The sequence below is a fragment of the Tauraco erythrolophus genome, chromosome 5 (genome assembly GCF_009769465.1).
Source record: "Tauraco erythrolophus isolate bTauEry1 chromosome 5, bTauEry1.pri, whole genome shotgun sequence".
Lineage (NCBI taxonomy): Eukaryota > Metazoa > Chordata > Aves > Musophagiformes > Musophagidae > Tauraco > Tauraco erythrolophus.
Genome location: NC_141469.1, coordinates 71,072,343 through 71,090,653, shown reverse-complemented (window position 1 = coordinate 71,090,653; position 18,311 = coordinate 71,072,343). Strand labels below are relative to the sequence as shown.

Genomic DNA, 18,311 nt, shown 5'->3' with positions numbered 1-18,311 from the left:
AACAGTTTCTCCATAACACCACTTTCAACAAAAGACGAAGTACTGCAAATACCAACCAAAAAAAAAAATCCGATTGATATTTATTCCTTTGACTACACCTTCACAAATCTGACAAAAGAAACACTTCAGTCATCATCATGTCAGGTACGAATGGAGGAAACAACAACAATCAAAAGCCTGGAATGGCAACTTACAACGAAAGACTGAAGGAACTGGAGTTGTTCAGTTCACAGCAATGCTTCTCCACCTTTTTTTGTCACTGACCCTAGCACAGCACAGAACTAGCGCTGTTCAGCATGACTCCTTCCACAGCATGCTCCCAGGCCACAGCCACCCTTCCTTCTGCTCTGCTGTCTCCCCAGCCCCTAGCGTTAGATGGCTCAGCAGGGCCAGAAGTTGCCACTGGCAATGGTTTTAGATTCAGCTGTCTCACCGCTGGAAGCCCACACCCATCACTACTGAATATACAACAGTGCCACCACGGATTTGTTAACCTCTGGCTTAGATGACAAGATTGAGGAAAGGAAAACAGCACTCTTTAAAAGCAAAAAGCACATGTGTACAGAGGAAAGAAACTAAATACTATTTATCCTATCTACGGCAAATACAAAGGAAAAAATGGAAGTGAGCTGCCAGAAAGGTGATCCAGCAAACCCTGAGACGAAGGGCAGAAAGCAGGAGGGCAACTCCATAGATCATAAAGTGGTAGAAGAAACTAAGGAAAACATGAACTTTCCTTCACTGAGGACTTAAAAAGAGAGCAAATATTCCTGACAGACACTGGTCTAGATACAGTAGATTCTTGTCTTGAGGAAGAAGGGTCTCAATGATTTCCCAAAGTCCCTTCTGGCCCTAGTTTCTCTTAATGAGCACATGTGACAAGATAACAGGAAGTTAATGCAATTTCTAATGACATTTTACATAGCACTGACCATCATGTCACAATCAGCATTTTGGTAAATACATGAGAGGCCTTAGCAGCGCAGCTGGTAGTGCTCTCTAGCGGAGACAGAGGAGGAAACACTTCAGAGTTCAAAGCCATGGTGGCTTCCTGAAACAGAAAATAAGCTCATTTTGCTGTATTTCAAAGATCTAATTTAAATAATCGCAATTCACTGTAAACATCAATACTGTTATTCAAAGCTGAAGAGGCAAAAGCAGAGCAAACACCTTCAAAACATAGGTTTTCTAAATATCTACAAAAGATAAAGAGGGGTTTTATTTTCCTTCATCGGCTCAGTACGTTGCTTCTTAACGACATCACTATGGGCATATGATAGAACAAGGAAGAGGTTGGATTATGCAAAGAGTGCTTTATTCAAAAGCAATAGATACTACAGGTAACTACTGCAAAGCTTTAAGGTAGATGGTTGAGAAACTAGAACACGGATGAAGAGCCCCTCTAATGTACTCCTCCATTACTAATGTCACAGTTGACATAGAATCATAGAATGGTTAGGGCTGGAAGGGACCTTCAAAGGTCATCTAGTCCAAGTCCCCTGCAAGGAACAGGGACATTGCTTTCGAAAGATCACAACAGTGATCATACTGTTTATTTAGATCATACAAACAGTGCACAGTACTTAACTCTATATAGAGCCACAATAACTTGCAACCACAGGCAATCACAGGTTTTTTCATTGCAAAATTTTGTATTGGCTGTCAAAGAAGCTAATGAGCTTGATAAGAACTCTGTCAAACACATGCATTTTCAAGTCCAACACTTTGGTGACAAAACCAAAAGAGTATCTTTATCACACTGCCATGGGCAGAAGATCTCAGTTGCATACGTCTGAGATCTTCTGATCTCCAATTCATACACACCGAAAAATCTTAACAGTATGCCAAAATTATTTTCTCAACAGTACAGTTATACATCCAAGGTAGCAGGAAGGGAACAAACTGTTTCAGGTTGTCTGTCAAGATGACCTAGGGTTAAGCTGGAGATTGAAAGCTAAATCTTTGAGTTATTGGTGTTGCCTCTTCCTTTTCATTTTGTAGGAGGAAATGAGACTGGTGAATAACTCCTGTGGGCTGACTGAAATTTTGGATCAAAGTAGATGCTAATTATCAGAGCTGGTAACAGAATAGAATAGGAATGTTGAGATGATCTTTTCTGATTTCATATACAGCAACAGAAATGCTAAATCCCAATTAGATCCTCAGTTATATCTGTGCAGCCTTAAAATCATAGAATCAAAACTTAAAAGGCATTTTCACAGCAATCTGAACTTATTCTTTATAGTTATATAGGTTTAGTTCTACTAAACAGAACTGAACAAAAGTCTGCAACTGCTGGACAAGGAGGAAATTATTTCAGTAATTTGGCAGTAACAACACAAATGCGTGCCACAGCATACACACAAAGCTACAGTGAGAATCATTTCAGGTTAAGTTTACAAAGGCACCAAAATTTAAGCTATGGTCACTGGGAAACATTAACAGTTATATGTGCGTTTTGATCACCAAGTGTCCAAACAAACAATCATGAAGAGGTGAGGCATTCCATTAGTTTATCCTGTTTGAAAGGTGGAGACGATTTAACAGATCTTTGAATGCTAGTGCATGCTTACAGATGTTGATGTGATTAGGACGACTTTGGTAGAAATATTAAGCAACAAAACAGCCTACAAAGTAATCTGTGTATTTTCTGTAAGACAGTTTCAACAGCCTTAGTGAAGTCCCTGCTTAATCCATTAACTGAGGGAGAAAGAAGAAGTAATCCTATGCAACTTCACACAAAGAAAATACAAAACATTAATAGGCCATTAACAGAGCATTTAACGTTGATCTTTTGATCCCATCAAGGGTTCATTCTCCTAGCATATGTCTGAAACTACCACCAATGACACCTTGGCTGTAGAGGATTTTTATTTTTCTTTGAATTTTTTATAAGCATTGGAATAACTAACTTTTCAGGACACAATAAATCCCATTAGTAATCCACGATAACCTCAAACAGTTCCAGCCCAGTGAATCAAGCTACTCACACAACAATTCTGTTTTGCAATTGGAAGAGTAAACAGAAATGGCAAGGCATTTTTTCAATGATGCTTTCACCTCTCCTGGCAGGGGTAATGAATGTAACATAACATTATCTTCTCTCAGACTAAAGAAAAACTACTGCATTGGCAAAAACTTATTACTGACCTTGTACATCAGTCTTTTAATGGTTTACATGCCATTAAATTAGGTACGTAAAGTTAGAACAGCTTATTCTCGGTTACTGTTCTAAGGCAGTACTCTCCATACCTATTTTCAGCTGATGATGTACAAAGAAAAACCCTCACAGAGCAACATAGATGCAGATATCTACAGAAAGGCAGCTAAATTTACAGTAATGGAAATTTGCTGGGTTAAAAGAGATAGGATGCCAAGTCTTCTACTGAAACAGCTGAAGCGCCTAGCAATCATATTAAGGAAGGTTTGCAATTTTATTTTCTGTTTGGTTTAGCTTGCATAAGATTAAAGAATACTGTGTCAAAGCAACTCTTAACAGACCCTGGGGTCTTTCAAATTCTTTGAACAGTCAATCTAATTTTAGCATCAGGTACAGAAAACTAGCAATTCTGTTTACTTACCTTGTACCAGCAGATAGAATAAATTTTGCTTTTCTGCAAGCAGAACATCACTGAAGTGGAGAAACATTACAAAATTCCCCAGTATAGTCTAGGATAAGAGTCTGTACCAAAGGCATTTAACAATGCTCCATACTCAATATGGATGAGTAGCTAGCTGTGAGACACACAAATAGCTTAAGTACTCTGGACTACAGCACCCTACCTGTCATTCTTCTGTATACCCAGAATTCAGTGAAGCCCTTTGAAGCAATTGGTCCATCCATCTATACATATATGATTCCTCACACATGTAAGCTCAGTTGATCCAGGTCTTTGTTACATTAAGAGTGAATTACCACAAGGTACTGGATAGGCAGACAATTCTCAGGACAACTTTGAAACAACTCTCAATGAGAGCATGTCTCGGGTTCTCAGTAACTTGCATACAGCCAGCCAGTTTTTTGTGCAACACTCTAGTAAATTGAGAGATTCAGATTAACAGCTAAATCTATGTCTGCATCCAGATTCGTATGCAGTATTGTTAAATTATCCTGCAAGATCTTTCAAGTTCTGTGGTCATCTAAATATTTTTATGATAGTAGTATTTAAACAGGAAAATAAATATTGCATTCATTACATGTATCCTCCTGTTTTACCTGGATAAAATTTAATTCTCTATAACCCATGTCAGCAATTTCCAGCAGTTTGAGGTATCATATTATCAGTATAATACTAAATTCCAATCTCACAACAGAAAAAAAAGGGGGGGGAGACAAAGTATTACTATAAGAGTTAGCAAAGCCGTTAAGTCTAAACTAAGAAAAGACAAACTACTCTCAAGAAGACATCAGGCACCTTTCAAAACAAGAAGTTTATCAGTAACCTTATCCATTTCCCACAACTGAGACATTATTATCATCATTTCCAGCTTGGCTATCAACTCAAGTTTGGCCCATGACATAAAATTCTATCTCACTAATAAGAAAGAATAACAGAAGCATTTATTAGAGCAGGAAGGGCTTTTTGCTTTATACTTCCCATTTGATTGCTAACAAAACATTTTGTCTGACTTCATAAAATAGCAGCGCTCAAAATGAACAAACAGAAAATAATTAAAACTTATATGGGATATAGTACTCTCTCCCAGTATCCGCCACTTAAATAGCAAAGCATAAAAAGGTAAGGGTAAAAATGAAACAGAATTGGTCAATTTAAAGTCAGTTAAAAAAAGAAGACTGTCTTTGCTAAAAGAATTCTACTTTAACAATCTAATCTGAGGAGTATTTCCTCCCAAAAATCTGAATGTCCTTTATGCAAATTCTCAAACATGAAATAAAGGAAAAGAGTCAATTCTTTCTAACGGCATACTGCGTGCTAGACCCTGCTGCTGGCTGCTGTTTAGATTAGCATAACAGCATTTGAAGACCTGCAAACCCTACACTTAGAAGAAACAATATGTAAGCCAGTTGATGAGCACCAGAAGCAGACTCAGGTGCTCCAGACACCAGTGTCCACTGAGGTGTGGGTTCCTGCAGCTCTGCTTCTGCTCGTGTTCAGGGACTGTAATTCTACCCACACAAAGCAGAAGGATCCCGTTCCCTCATGCAGTGGTAACAAGAGCATCTGTAACATGTACTATTTTTAGAAGCAACGAGTCCACTGCCAGCTGAGAGAGGAATGAGGAGTTGCAGGACAGAACACGGATCTGCCTGCTAGCTACTGCTGTATCCAACCCGGAGGGATGTGTCAAGCTCCCTCTGCCCTTCACTGCTCCCTAGAACATGGACTCAAACTGAGACAAGCTTGCTAGAGGCACTTTTTGCCTCTCCTCACCTTTCTTCAAGATCTCCCGGACGCCTACAGCATTTTAGCCTGTGCTGTTCCCAGTCCCAGGCAGGCAGTGCTTTGTGGATTACACTCTGGTGATGTCTGCAGGCTTCTCTTTGCAGCTTGCAAGCTCGAGCATTTTGTAGACAGCTCAAGGCCTTGGTCGTATCACATGATGGCAGGTGACAAAACCAAAATTTAGGCCTATAGTTCATGTATCTTTGTTTAATCCTTTTCAAAGCTTATTTCCAATTGATTTGACCCATAGGAAGATATGTGTGTATCTCCGCACCAAACAATTTCCAGATTTTTTTATCTACCCCTGAGTGCAGCACCATTATTCGCATCTAAACTGTACACTAGAAATCAGAGTAAAGCACTAGTTCATTAAATGACGATCTGAGCATCAGAAATTTTCAAGCATTGAAAATCAGCATGTCATCTTGGCTATTTTGTGGAACTCATTTCAGACATGAGAAAGGAGCAACATTTTCAAATAAAGTTTGAACAGTCTATCTTACAGTGATTTACAAGATCCAGATAGGGCATTTAACAGCTCTGAGAAGTCAACCCATATTCAAAAGAAGAAAGGTAAGTACTAACATCTTTTCTCAGAAGTCTGAGCATTTTGATAAAGCTTCTTCAGAGTTCTTTACAAATGCATTAAAAATTATAGGCAAAGCCTTCACATCAGAAGAGAGGGAAAGGGATGAAAATTGTTGTATCTGACACAGAGTTGAAAACTCCACAGAGCTCACTTTCTAGAGATTGAGTCACATAATTGTACCTTTCAAACTCTAGCAAAAAACAATTAATGTTGTTCTAAGATCATGCATTCAGTTTTTATGAAGCACCGAACTCAAAGAAAGATACATCAAGGTCTTAGCTTCCTTTGAGGGAAAAGAAAAAAACATGCAATTCAAGCAATAAGATATCAACACGAAAACTTGTAGCAATGCCTGTCAGCGTACCCTTGGAGGAACCAGGCTACCACTCATTGAACTTTCAGTAAAAGCTCATCAGCGTCAGCAAACATCAATGCATTCCTTTTTCCAATTTTGCCTTTAAAGCTTTCAAGATCCACACGCAGAATCTGCCAGCCCTCCTTCAGCTACAGGTACAAGTCATTCATATGCATTCTTTGCAATCAGGAATGGCTTTAATTCAAACATTTTACTACATGTAAATTACACGTGAGCTTCAAGATGAGACAGATCTATACAACGCTTAATTTCAGAAGAGTCTTGAGATCATCCATTTGTGCATATATGCTACTAGAGGTGTGCTAGGCATATCACAGTAGAGCTGTACACAGAACTGACATAGTTCTTACCAAAGCTGGAGGGTCAGCACTCATTGAATATCATATGATATTTAATGCAGGCCAATTGTATGGATTTTAGTGGCCCAGTTATCCCTGCATTTGTGACAGCTGAAATAACAGGAAGAACAACTTGGGCCTGGGGAGATGATTGTTTGGTTTGTTGGTGTGGTCTTTTTCCTTGAGAAGCAGAAGAAAGGATATAATCATACCTTAAAATTTTACTGTGGAACTTTAGTGTGTGAGTGTCTCACATACTGAGAAAGGCAAACACGGAGCCATTCAAAAGCTCCGTCTTATTTTTAGCATAACTATTGCCCACAGTGCACTATAGAGACATTCTTTTTCGTCTCTCTGCCTTCAACTCCTCAAATAAATCCCCTTTATTGGATTATGGATTACTGCAGCAACTATAGCAGTAAGCTGTTTCCATGAGAGTGAAAAAAACATAAGATGTGGACCATTAAGTAGAGTAACTTCTCATTTGGAGTTTGTGGGTCTGTCTTGGATATTGCATGCATGACAGGAAAACTATATTTATGTTTCATTAAACGTGTTTTGAACAATACCAACAGGACACAAATTTAGCATCTGCTAAAACAGCTCCACAAACAGTGAAGCAATTAATGTAAACCCTCATTTTCATTAAAATGCCTCATGTCCAGTAAAACTCATAGCACCCTGTTTTAAGCCACTGCTCCCATTAAACAATGAATAGTTATACATGTGTTAAAGACCACATTAATGTAAGACTATTACAGAAGTTAGACTGCCATTGGAATGCAGAATCGTGAATTACTAGTGCTGCTTCTTTTCCACAAAGACATAAAACTGTATTATTATACTATCATCAGCCTGTGATCCCCTGAAACAAATACTCAGAATAGGATTTACTCAAAGATCTCGAAACATTTTAGAGATGTGGCTAAGTAGACTCATTTTATAGGGCATGAGGCACAAAAAGAAGTGTTATGCTCTCAAATAAGAGAATCTCAGAGAGGGTAAGTGATAGCAGCTAGGAATAGAAACCTCAGTTCTTACAACTACCATGCCACTGCACTGTCTACATCTCCACTCCTAAAGGACCGACGAAAAAGGCAGCTACGTAAGTTAAAAGTAACTTCCGATTAGCGAGGCAGTAATGAAGACAGAAGCCCTAAAATTTTGGTGTGGAGAACAGTGTTAGAAACACTGATACTACAAAGCAAAAAGTCTCTCCTATTAGTTAAACTGACATAGCTGAAGAGACCAGGTACAGAAGACCTCCAGATTTCAAAGACACACAGGACAACATTCAGAACAATTTCAAGTTGAGAATACGAGCTCTGATTTCGTCTGGGCTATGTTAATTAATACGGGGTGGCTGAAAACCTGTGGAATGCAGAGAGATTGTTCAAGGAAGATGGGAAAAGTTAAAACGCCTTTGTCGTTCAAGGAGGGCAAAATAGATATTTTCTATTTATCTGTAAAATACTGAAGACTTAAAGGAGTGGGAAAGTTTATGCCATGCCACAATACCACTCTCTTGAAGCCATGATGGGCTGCATAATCCCATACTTACAGATCTATATTCGTCTTCTGAACGTTTCTTTAGGCCCGCCTTGGTTAAACTCCAACTACCCAGCTCCTCTTGATACCTTGCTTGCCTGAAAGAATATATTGGCCAGGCCTTTTCTCATTTACAGATTTAAGATCATTTGGATGCTTAGCAGTTGTTTGCTTTCCTTCCCTTTACTCCCACAAGACATTTGGTGAACTGCTGAGTACATTACATTCTGGTGTGTGAGTATGTAAGACCCACAGATTTTGTTGATTTTAGTGGGGAGAAGAGCAAATATTTACCACAGGATGGTGAAGATTCACTGGCAAGCTTTGCATTTGTTGCTTTGCAGGGCGTGGTACTATTTGATGCAAATTCACCTACAGAAAGTTTGGTTCTGATCATGAACTCGATGGTAGGGGATTACTGGAAAGCTAGGGAAGAGGGTCAGAGAGAAATTTCTTCCACATACATTTTCCATTGTAGTTGGAAACATTTAATCATTTTCTGTACAGATCCTAAGGTACAACGCTAAGCCACTACAGGGACTTTTCTAGTATTACAACAAGTTCTTGCATGGTATTCAAAGATTTTACTACTTCTCTAGAGGAATAGTGCTCTGAGGTATATATTTTGAAAGATTAACATCAAATGCAATCTCCTTATTGCAGATGCAGTGATATCTAAGGGCTAAACAGTATACATTTCATTGTATGTTGCAAATGGTTGCTCATTTTAAAACAGATGTTAGTTGTGTCTTCTTTCTTCAATACAGGCAGTTTGTGGGCTGCCATTTGTTATCGAGATGGATGTTTACGAAGTTGATATTGATGAAAAAATGTATAATGAAAAAGCTAACCGCAGCAGAGCTCTGGACAGCTAGAATTCTGCAATTTGTTTTATTTCTTTATCTTTATTTAATCTATCTTTGCAATGAAAACTGCACCAGAATTACCAGTTTTCTTTGACATGTACAGCTGGCATAAGTTGCCATCACATACTCAAGTTACAGATGGTGTGCAGTCATTATAATATCAACACAACCTCAAAACCAGTTCCCCAACAGCAGAGTGTTAAAACACAAGTTTCCACATATTAAGACAAAGGGTTAAAAAGTATTATTCAAAGCCACACAATCTCTTCCATTCCATTACTCATAACAATACTTTGGACATTAAGAATTTAGAAATACGAATCATGTTTAGCCAACTGCTGCCTCTGAACTAAATTTCCACGTTGACTACCTTCTACAGGATTTTTAGAGTAAGCAATATAATGTCAAAAACCTCAGATGCCTTAATTGATTCTAAACAATTCTGAAGGCATAATTTACCTTTTAATTTTGTATATCAGGGAGCTAAGGTACAAAGTCAGTGGCAAGCATAGATTTGCTGAGGAACAACTGAGCGTTTCTGGCAGGACGGGGTGCTAACATAGCCTCTGGAAGAGGTGTTTCCTTCAAAAAATCAGGGCTGACTCAGGTCACTTTTTAGGCCCACAAGGGAAAACCCAAGTATTCTGAAGACGTACAAAGCTACTGAAACAGCATTAAAATATAAAACAAGGCTGGGAGGGCAGAACTGAACCAACAAGGGAGGAGAAGAAAAAAACTGCAGGCAGGAGGAGATAGCGCCAAGAAAAGAATGCACTAGAGAGCAAAACAAACCTCCTAGCACATGCTGAAAGACCACAGAGAGAAGGATGAAAAGCAGGGAAGGCAGTAACCAGAAGAGGTAGGAAAGAGGGCACTGCATACAGGGCCAATGAAAAAACGTGCTTTCCTCCTTTAAGTTTCCTCTATGCAAAGCCATGCAAATTTTACATTAATGACACTCTGGCTAAAGAAAGTCAAAAGATACTTCCTCTAAATAGCTCTGGTAAGCTATAGCTGCTAACCAGAGCACGATAGCAAGCCAGCTCCTCTCTGAACAGGATCGGCAATGCAGAGGCTGAACACACTCTCAGTGCGCTGCTTCTCCTCAATGTATTCACCTATGAGCTCACCCAATACCATTCCTAACTTCAAAAACAAGTCTATAGGGAATAACTGTCTCAAAAATGAAATATATAAATTTATGCAAGGACAGCTTCACTGCTTGTCATAATTTTCTCCAAGAAATTGTCTCAGGGAAAACTTGCTTTCCTGAGGAATTAGGAATGCATTAGGGCATGAAACTGCTCCATAAGAAAAACAGTAATTCAAAAACTTCATTGTAACACAAATAGAGACACCACTATGAACTAGGCCCAACGCATCATAACCACCAAGCATACAACACAATCCCTACAACAAAACTCAAAGTAGAACTAAAGTGTAAAATATATTCCAGCAGCTGCTCCCACCAAATGACAAGTGCTCCAGTGCAAATCTGCAAACCAGAAACCAGCCAGCTACAGAACATCTGAGCTGCATTTTACTCCTCCACTCTAAGAAAAAAAAGTATTTGCAGAGAACGGTAAATCGTTCTCGTACAGTGCTTTCATTAAAAAGAGTGTTCCTAATCCTTTTAATCATGATTATAACTTCACGTGTTATGTAATGTAAATACATTTGGCAAATCTATCTCAATTCCCAGCCTCATTATTTTACTCACAGGAAGACGCTCATGTTTTACAAGTAAAATGGTAAGTTTTTAAAGCAATCTGATAACTCCAAAAATGAGCTGGAGGATTGCAATGTCATCCCACCAGATTTAGCATCCTTTCATTACACAGACATCAACTTTGAGAATTAATTATTATCATTAACAAAAGTCTAAACCATGTAACAAATTTTCTCTGCCTTACCCATACAGCCAGGAAAAAGAAAAATACTATTCACTCATTTAAACAAGTTCTTTGGAAGTCATTCAAGAAATAAAGTATGGTCACTTAATCCAATCAAAGGCTGCAGTTGTCATGTGTGTTAATCAATAAAACGAACCAGACAATCAATAATAAAAAATAATTTTTTTTACAACTAACACACTTCCCATTCAGAACTATGTAAGTACCTACTTGATATGCATCCTTACAGCTACAATACAAATACCTTCTTACTTTAAACACAGGTTCCATGAAAAACAGCCTTCTAGAAGTCAGTCTTGCCTTTTCTTGTTTCAGGTGGTTCACTATACTGAGCCACCTAGAAAGAAAAGCAAGAGGAGAGGTGCACAGTCTCTTGATTTTTACATTGCTGAACTCACGTCAGAGAACCGCATTGCTCTTTTCCCTGCACACTTTCCTTCTTCACAAAAAACTTTTTATTGTGCTTTAACAGAAGGTCAATGGCTATCACTTCTCTACTCCAGCACAATGGTGAATTGAAACAAGAACCCATAGCTGTTTGGACCGACAAAGCAACCAGTATGTCTAAGCCAATAAAGCGATTTGTTCATTAAAGCTACTAATAAAGCAACCTTTTGTTAGTCTATGAAACATCAGAAACCTCACAGAATGTATTTAACTATGCTTTCTTAAAAATCACTAACTCAAAAGTTCTAAAATCTGTTACCTTCTCCACTTCCTTAAACTGATAACAAAAAACCTTAGCATTGACTTTTTGAAAGATAGTAAGTGAAATGCAAACTTTCATGCCTATTCATCTACAGAAAAGTTTAGGGTTCTTGCTGAAGGTAGCCAAAAGCTCGAATTTATCATATTAAGGACTTATGCAAAGTTTCCTATGCAACACCGATAACCTATAATAAAGCAAGCACCATAATTCTGTACAACAAAACCACTCAATGGATGCACTCAGTTTGGATCCAAAGATTCATTTGGATTTGACAAATAAAAGAAATGAGAAGCTGTAATGAGCAAAGTCCAAAACTGCTGTAAGTACTTGTGTCCATTGCTTTCAATTAAACTGAAGCAGACAAGCTTGCACTTAATTCCCCAGTGCTCAGTGGTGTTGTGTGGGGTTTTTTTGCAACTATTCTTGATAAACAGCTCTAACATGACTATGGCCACAAACTTCCTCCAAGAAAGATCAGTATTTTTGCCCTAGTAACTTCAGCTGTACAATATCAGCAATTCTTGAAAGAATTAAAATGAAGTGTCCCCCTTACTCACAATTTCTAAACTTGCTTTGTTAACAAGTCAGCTCCATTATTCTGTGATTAGAGACTTAGCCCCCCACCAAAAAAAAAAAAAAAAAAAAAGGCATCTTTCCATCTAGTCCCCATCAGCTAAGCAAAAAAGCCAGGCAGCTATAGTTCCTCTAAACCACTGTATTTAGAATGTGTGAAAGACATTTTTACCAGGAGTAACATACAAATATTGTAGCTGAGTAACAACGTTAACACAGACAATAAAGCAAAAGAAGATCTGAGGAAATAAACGTTCGTACTCATATTTAACAGTGTAACACCCCTTGTCCTAGTATACCCTAGCCAGTACAGAAGCAATCTGAAATCATGCTTCTGCTACCATTCGTCATCTGCTGCTTTTTGTCAAGCACAGTGCTAAATACTGGGGGTTTTTTTATATGCAAAACTACCCAAGCAAAAATAAATAGCAAGTTTCATCCATATTACTTCAATTTCTCAGGGACAAGATTTCTATTTGTTATACTGGACGTAGCATTTCAATTCTCAGTGAAAGTTCTTGTAACAGAATGACAGTAAAATATTTGTCCCCATTCAGAGATATTTACAATTAGCCAAGGTTCTGTCCTTTGCTATTTAGAAAAAAAAAAAAAATCTGTATTTATAAAATAAACAAGTCTGCTATCTAGGACAGTGATAGCATCCCTCCCCCAACACTGTGACTCTCACTATCAAGCCATGAGATTATATCCTCCTTCTGGAATTAAGTGCTTATTCTAACAATAACACGTTAATAGCATGTGAAACTTTTCAATTAAACAGTTGTCAAGCAGCCTGATAAGGCACAGAACAACAACTGATAGCTCAAACAGGAGTCGTACAACAAGTATTGCAGTCTTCCTAGCTACTGCTAAAAAAATAGTTAATCAATGAGCAGTCAAGAAGCAAACAACCCACCTCACATTTCACAGCAAAAACGGACCGGTAATTTTACTTAATTGTAAAGTTTCAACCACCTTCTAAGGTTTTCACTTAAAGCTTTTCTTGGACTTTGAAGTGTTTTGCCTACTATTGCACCATTGATGTGCTGGCAAAGAAAACAGCACTACAATAACTATTGCAAAGACGTTGATTCTAAAGAGAGAGTTACACAACATGTCTCCTATATCCTCCTTGAGAGCGAACAAACTTGACTTCTAAACAGTGATTAAAAATAAGTTTAAATATAATGCTTTCCTAATTAAGTTCTGAACTCACATTTTGCTAATTCTCTTTACCCATACTGACCAAGTCTTTCAAAAATTTTAGTCAGATGTTTATTTAGGATTTAGAAGATTCATACGAAAATGAGACCTCCATAATGCAATATACTGCCTGGTATTTGTGATCAACTGCACTTTTCCGTTTGCTACTCCTCTCACAGTACAAAGTCAATGGAATTTATGCTCCTAAATGACTTAAGCGTACTTGAAAAATTCTGCTCTTCAAAGATTAACTTCCTGCTCTTCCAAATAAATAAACGCAAGCTTAGATTAATGAAAAGTTCCCCATAGTTTTTAGATTGTATTATTAATGAAAAACTGGCAATCGGTTTTGTTCTGAGGCAACAAAAGTACGTCACTAAGAAGTTTGACAAATTTACACTTGTAGCTATTGATGCAGCAAACGTTTATGCAGACACTTAGCTTTCCATAGGCATTCTTATGATCAAATTTAAGTGTATAATCCAATGACTGCAGAATCAGACCTAAATTTCATTTATCTATCTTCACCAGCACTCCACTAGAACTGATATGACAGCCTATCAGTAGTGGCAACAGAAAATTAACCGAGTTAAAATGCATCACAAGTGTCTTCAGATTTGTCTATGATAGCAATCAATTTGACAAAAAAAAAACCCCTATTATTATTATTTAAAATCAGCTTTTAAAGAAATACTTTAAGTTACACACCATTAAAACCTTAATGAGACCTCAAGATATAGCTTGCAGAATCTATTTCTCATACATTTATCTTTCACAAATCACTCCGTTAAATAAAGGTTTTAGAGGTTTACAGAAAAACAATAAGGACTAAATCTACTTTTCTACACAAAACTACTCATATATATGATGATAATTAAAATACGGAAGCTGGCAATGCTAAGCTAATATTCTAACCACATTAAAAAGATGTCCACAGGAACAGCTACACAGGAATTGCCATTTCCTGGAGACCCAGACGAGAATTCCACATCCTTACTTTAGTACCTGTCTTTTCCACAGGGTCAAGCAATTCTTCAGTAAACATCCTCCCTATAGCCTAAACTTCAGTTGCAGTTGCTATTCCTAGGGTTGACTTCTATCCTGAAAGACTAGTAAGCACTGGTGCCCAAATAGCACCTCTTTTCAATTAAAAAAAATCAAGCAGTTAGTGAAGAAAAATCTGTCTTACAGATGCGCACTGTAAGTTATTATCTGTCTTACAGATGCGCAGTTTGCGTACAGCAAAAGTTATAGACTCATAGAATCATGAAATGGTTTCAGTTGGAAGGGACCTTAAAGATCACCTAGTTCCAAAACCCCTGCCACAGGCAGGGACACCTTCCACTAGACCAGGTTACTCAAAGCCTCATCCAACCTGGCCTTGAACACTTCCAGGGATGGGGCATCCACAACTTCTCTGGGCAACCTGTTCCAGTGCTTCATCACCCTCAATGTAAAAAATTTCTTCCTTATATCTAATCTAAATCTCCCCTCTTTCAGTTTAGAGCCATTGTCCGTTGTCCCATCACTACACACTCTTGTAAAAGGTCCCTCTCCAGCTTTCTTGTACGCCCTCTTTAGGTACTAGAAGGCTGCTAGAAAGTCTCCCCAGAGCCTTCTCTTCTCCAGGCTGAACAAGCCCAACACTCTCAGCCTGTCTTCATACGAGAGGTGCTCCAGCCCTTGGATTATCTTTGTGGCCCTCCTTTGGACCCGCTTCAACAGCTCCATATCCTTCTTATGTTGGAGACCCCAGAGCTGAACACAGTACTCAAGGTGGGGTCACACAAGAGCAGAGTAGAGGGGCAGAATCACCTCCCTCGACCTGCTGGCCACGCTTCTTTGGATGCAGCCCAGGATATGGTTGGCTTTCTGGGCTGCAAGCACACATTGCTGGCTCATGTTGAGCTTCTCATCAACCAGCACCCTCCAAAAATTACTTAAGTATATAAGAACTAGCACCTGAAAAATGGTCTCTTTTGGACCAAAGAGCTCAATTTTGAGAGGCTATGCCAGAGGCAAGTGACCCTACATGGAAGCAGAGATGCCTGCGTCTAAAGGAGTTCTTAGACAACTGTTTCCTGTAGGAAGGGACTACACACTGCTGGAAACTGATGGTGGAGCAGAGATGCATCTGTAGTCCATGGAGAACCAAAAGGCCATCAGGGAGGGTGGCTGCGCCGTAAGAAGCCGTTACTCCATGGGAGAAGCCCACGCTCAAAGAGTCTGATGGGTAAGGACTGGATTCCACAGGAAGGACTCACATTGGAGAAGTTTGTGGAGAACTGTCTCCCGTGGGAAGGGACTCCACGCTAGAGCAAGGGAAGAGGGTAAGGAATCCCCCCTGCTGCTAAGGAAGGAGCAACAGAAACATGTGACAAACTGACCACAACCCCCATTCCCTGTCCCCCTGCACTGCGGGCAGGGAGGAGATACAGCTGGGAAGAAGGGAGGGGTGGGGGAAGATGTTTTTAATATCTGGCTTTGTTTCTCATTAGCCTCTCTGAATGAACTGGTAAGGAATTAAAATTGATTTGTCGCCAAGTCAATTCTGTTTTGCCCAGGGCCATGGTTGGTGGGTGATCCCTTCCTGTTCTTATCTCGACTTTTATTAGACTTTTCATGCAGCAAGCGGCTGCATGGTGTCTAGTTGCCAGCTGGGCAAAACCACTACAGCAGCGGAGATGAAAAATTTACATGGTTTCAAGGAGAAACTAGACAAGCTCACAGAAGATAAATCATTCAAGAGTTTCTGAATAAACAGAAACAATCTCTGGCTCAGAGATTCTGTGAGCTGAAAGTAGCTGGAAAGCAAGCACTAAAAGAAAAGCATCTAACACTTATCCTGTTCTCCATGTTCCCCATGCATCCACTTACAGATGCTTTTGAAATGGGTCATGTGAATAATTAGGGGACTTCTGGGTTCCCGTACACAAGTTTCTCTTTTATGGCTGCTATCAGATGCAGGATACTAGGGTAGACAGAATGTCAGTGTGATCCAGTACGGCAATTCTTCTGTTTTAAAATTATTTAATAAATACATTTTAAACCAGAACATTCCAATTAAAATATAGAAAAAGTATTCTAATGTTTGGATCTCCCTCCCAAAACTGGCAGCTTGATGAAAATACATTAAATTTGAATGTTTTAATGAGCTTGACGTTTCATTCAAAATATTAGTTAAAAAGTTATTACACCTCTCTAGTGGAACAACATTATGGATTATTGTCCACCAAAACACCTACAGCAGTTTCATAGCTTTGCCTCCTACACACTGTGTCTGTGCAAGCTCTTTGTGGGCAGCAGAATGGTCTACTACTGAACAGTCCTGGCTGCCATTTTTCTCCTCAGGAAAGCTAAATACTCACTCTGGGTTGGGTTTGCAGGCTGTTTTCCTTCCTGAAAAGGGATACAAAAAATAGGTGGAAGAACATGTCACAGGTGTCAGCCTGTTCACTAATTAGGGAGACTTCCATATTCCTGTTTGTTCCTGCTCCATGGCACATCTCGCAGTGTTTCTGTCATCCAAATTCAAGACCTCCTACATCCTAAATTCAAAGTCTAAGAAAGACTACCTGAGTGCACACATTGCTCAGCTGCCAGCACTCCACTATACAATTTGGGAGAGTGGAACAGACCTAACAAACCTAAACCATTAACACCTCATTTGGAGAAAATCTAGTACTTTTGCATTTTCTCATTTTATTAGCAGAAATCAGAACTGGGCTATATCAGAGGAGCAAGAGAAAGAAATTAATTTGTAAATATTTTTAAAAACGACACTGACTTCCTACTAAAAATATCTAGTATTAGAATGTGAGAAAACACAGTACTTACCTACATTTTAAAAAGCCAGTAAATACAATTTAGCACATTACAAACAAACAAGCCTTGCATGCATCAGCAGGCTAGCTGAAACAATTGTTTAGAGAATACTATTGTAAAACATACACAGGTTTATATCAGAATATACACAGCATGGTTTCTGGAAAGGAAACTATGCTTTTTTTAGGCGAGCAGACTCTTATAACAACAATAGTTAACTAAGGAGAAATTGCTGAAAAACTGACTTCAAAAAGCCTCCTCCAAAGTCTCAAGAGACCATTAAGTAAAATCAATCGTGGTGTTAGGGGAAAACACTATTTGCATTTAGATGCCAGCACCAAAGCATCAAAAGAAAAAGCAGTAAGCCATCTAAGAATTTGCACAAAAGAGTTAACAGCAAAGGGCCAGGATTCTGTACTAGAACTACTTCACGTATTCCCTAATGGTCCAGAAAGCAAAAAAGTGACAAAACTCACTCACATGAAAATTATCAAGGTTAAGTCAAGACAAGGAACTGTAAGAAATTCCAATAGTCTCACCAAGCTAGATAAAAAGGGAAATACACGACATAGAAAGAACAATCGACAAGGTATTGCATGTCAAGGTGAATATTCTACTCACCAACTTCCTGGATTTTAACAATGAATTCAGACAGAGATATGTTCACTCCAGATAGCCCACTGAAGAATGATATTCAGTAAAAAAAAAAAAAAAGTTAGGAAGTACCTAAAATGTTTTGGAGAATATTACAATTGGTACATTACAAACTACATTCCAAGCAGGCACTTTCTAAATATACAGCACTCCAAGTAGGCACACATGTAAAAAAGTCTGAAATGCTAATTACAGTTTCAAAAAAGGTCAAAGTTCATGACAGTCGTCTTAAAGGGGATGCCAAAAAGCAGAAAGATCAGGTATGTTAACTGCAACTGAGAGATGCAGAGTAATACACAGAAAAAGGTATAA

The 18,311-nt window shown here is 38.6% G+C and overlaps 1 protein-coding gene across 1 annotated transcript in view; it reads right to left on the bottom strand.

The window, feature by feature from the left end:
- Positions 1 to 17,991, bottom strand: part of FBXW7 (F-box and WD repeat domain containing 7) — a 180,377-nt gene extending 162,386 nt beyond the window's left edge. Inside the window, exon 1 of the mRNA XM_086611548.1 lies at positions 17,967 to 17,991. The gene's annotated coding sequence lies outside the window, so the exon portion shown is untranslated. The remainder of the gene's footprint in view (positions 1 to 17,966) is intronic.
- Between the last annotated feature and the right edge of the window lie 320 nt (positions 17,992 to 18,311).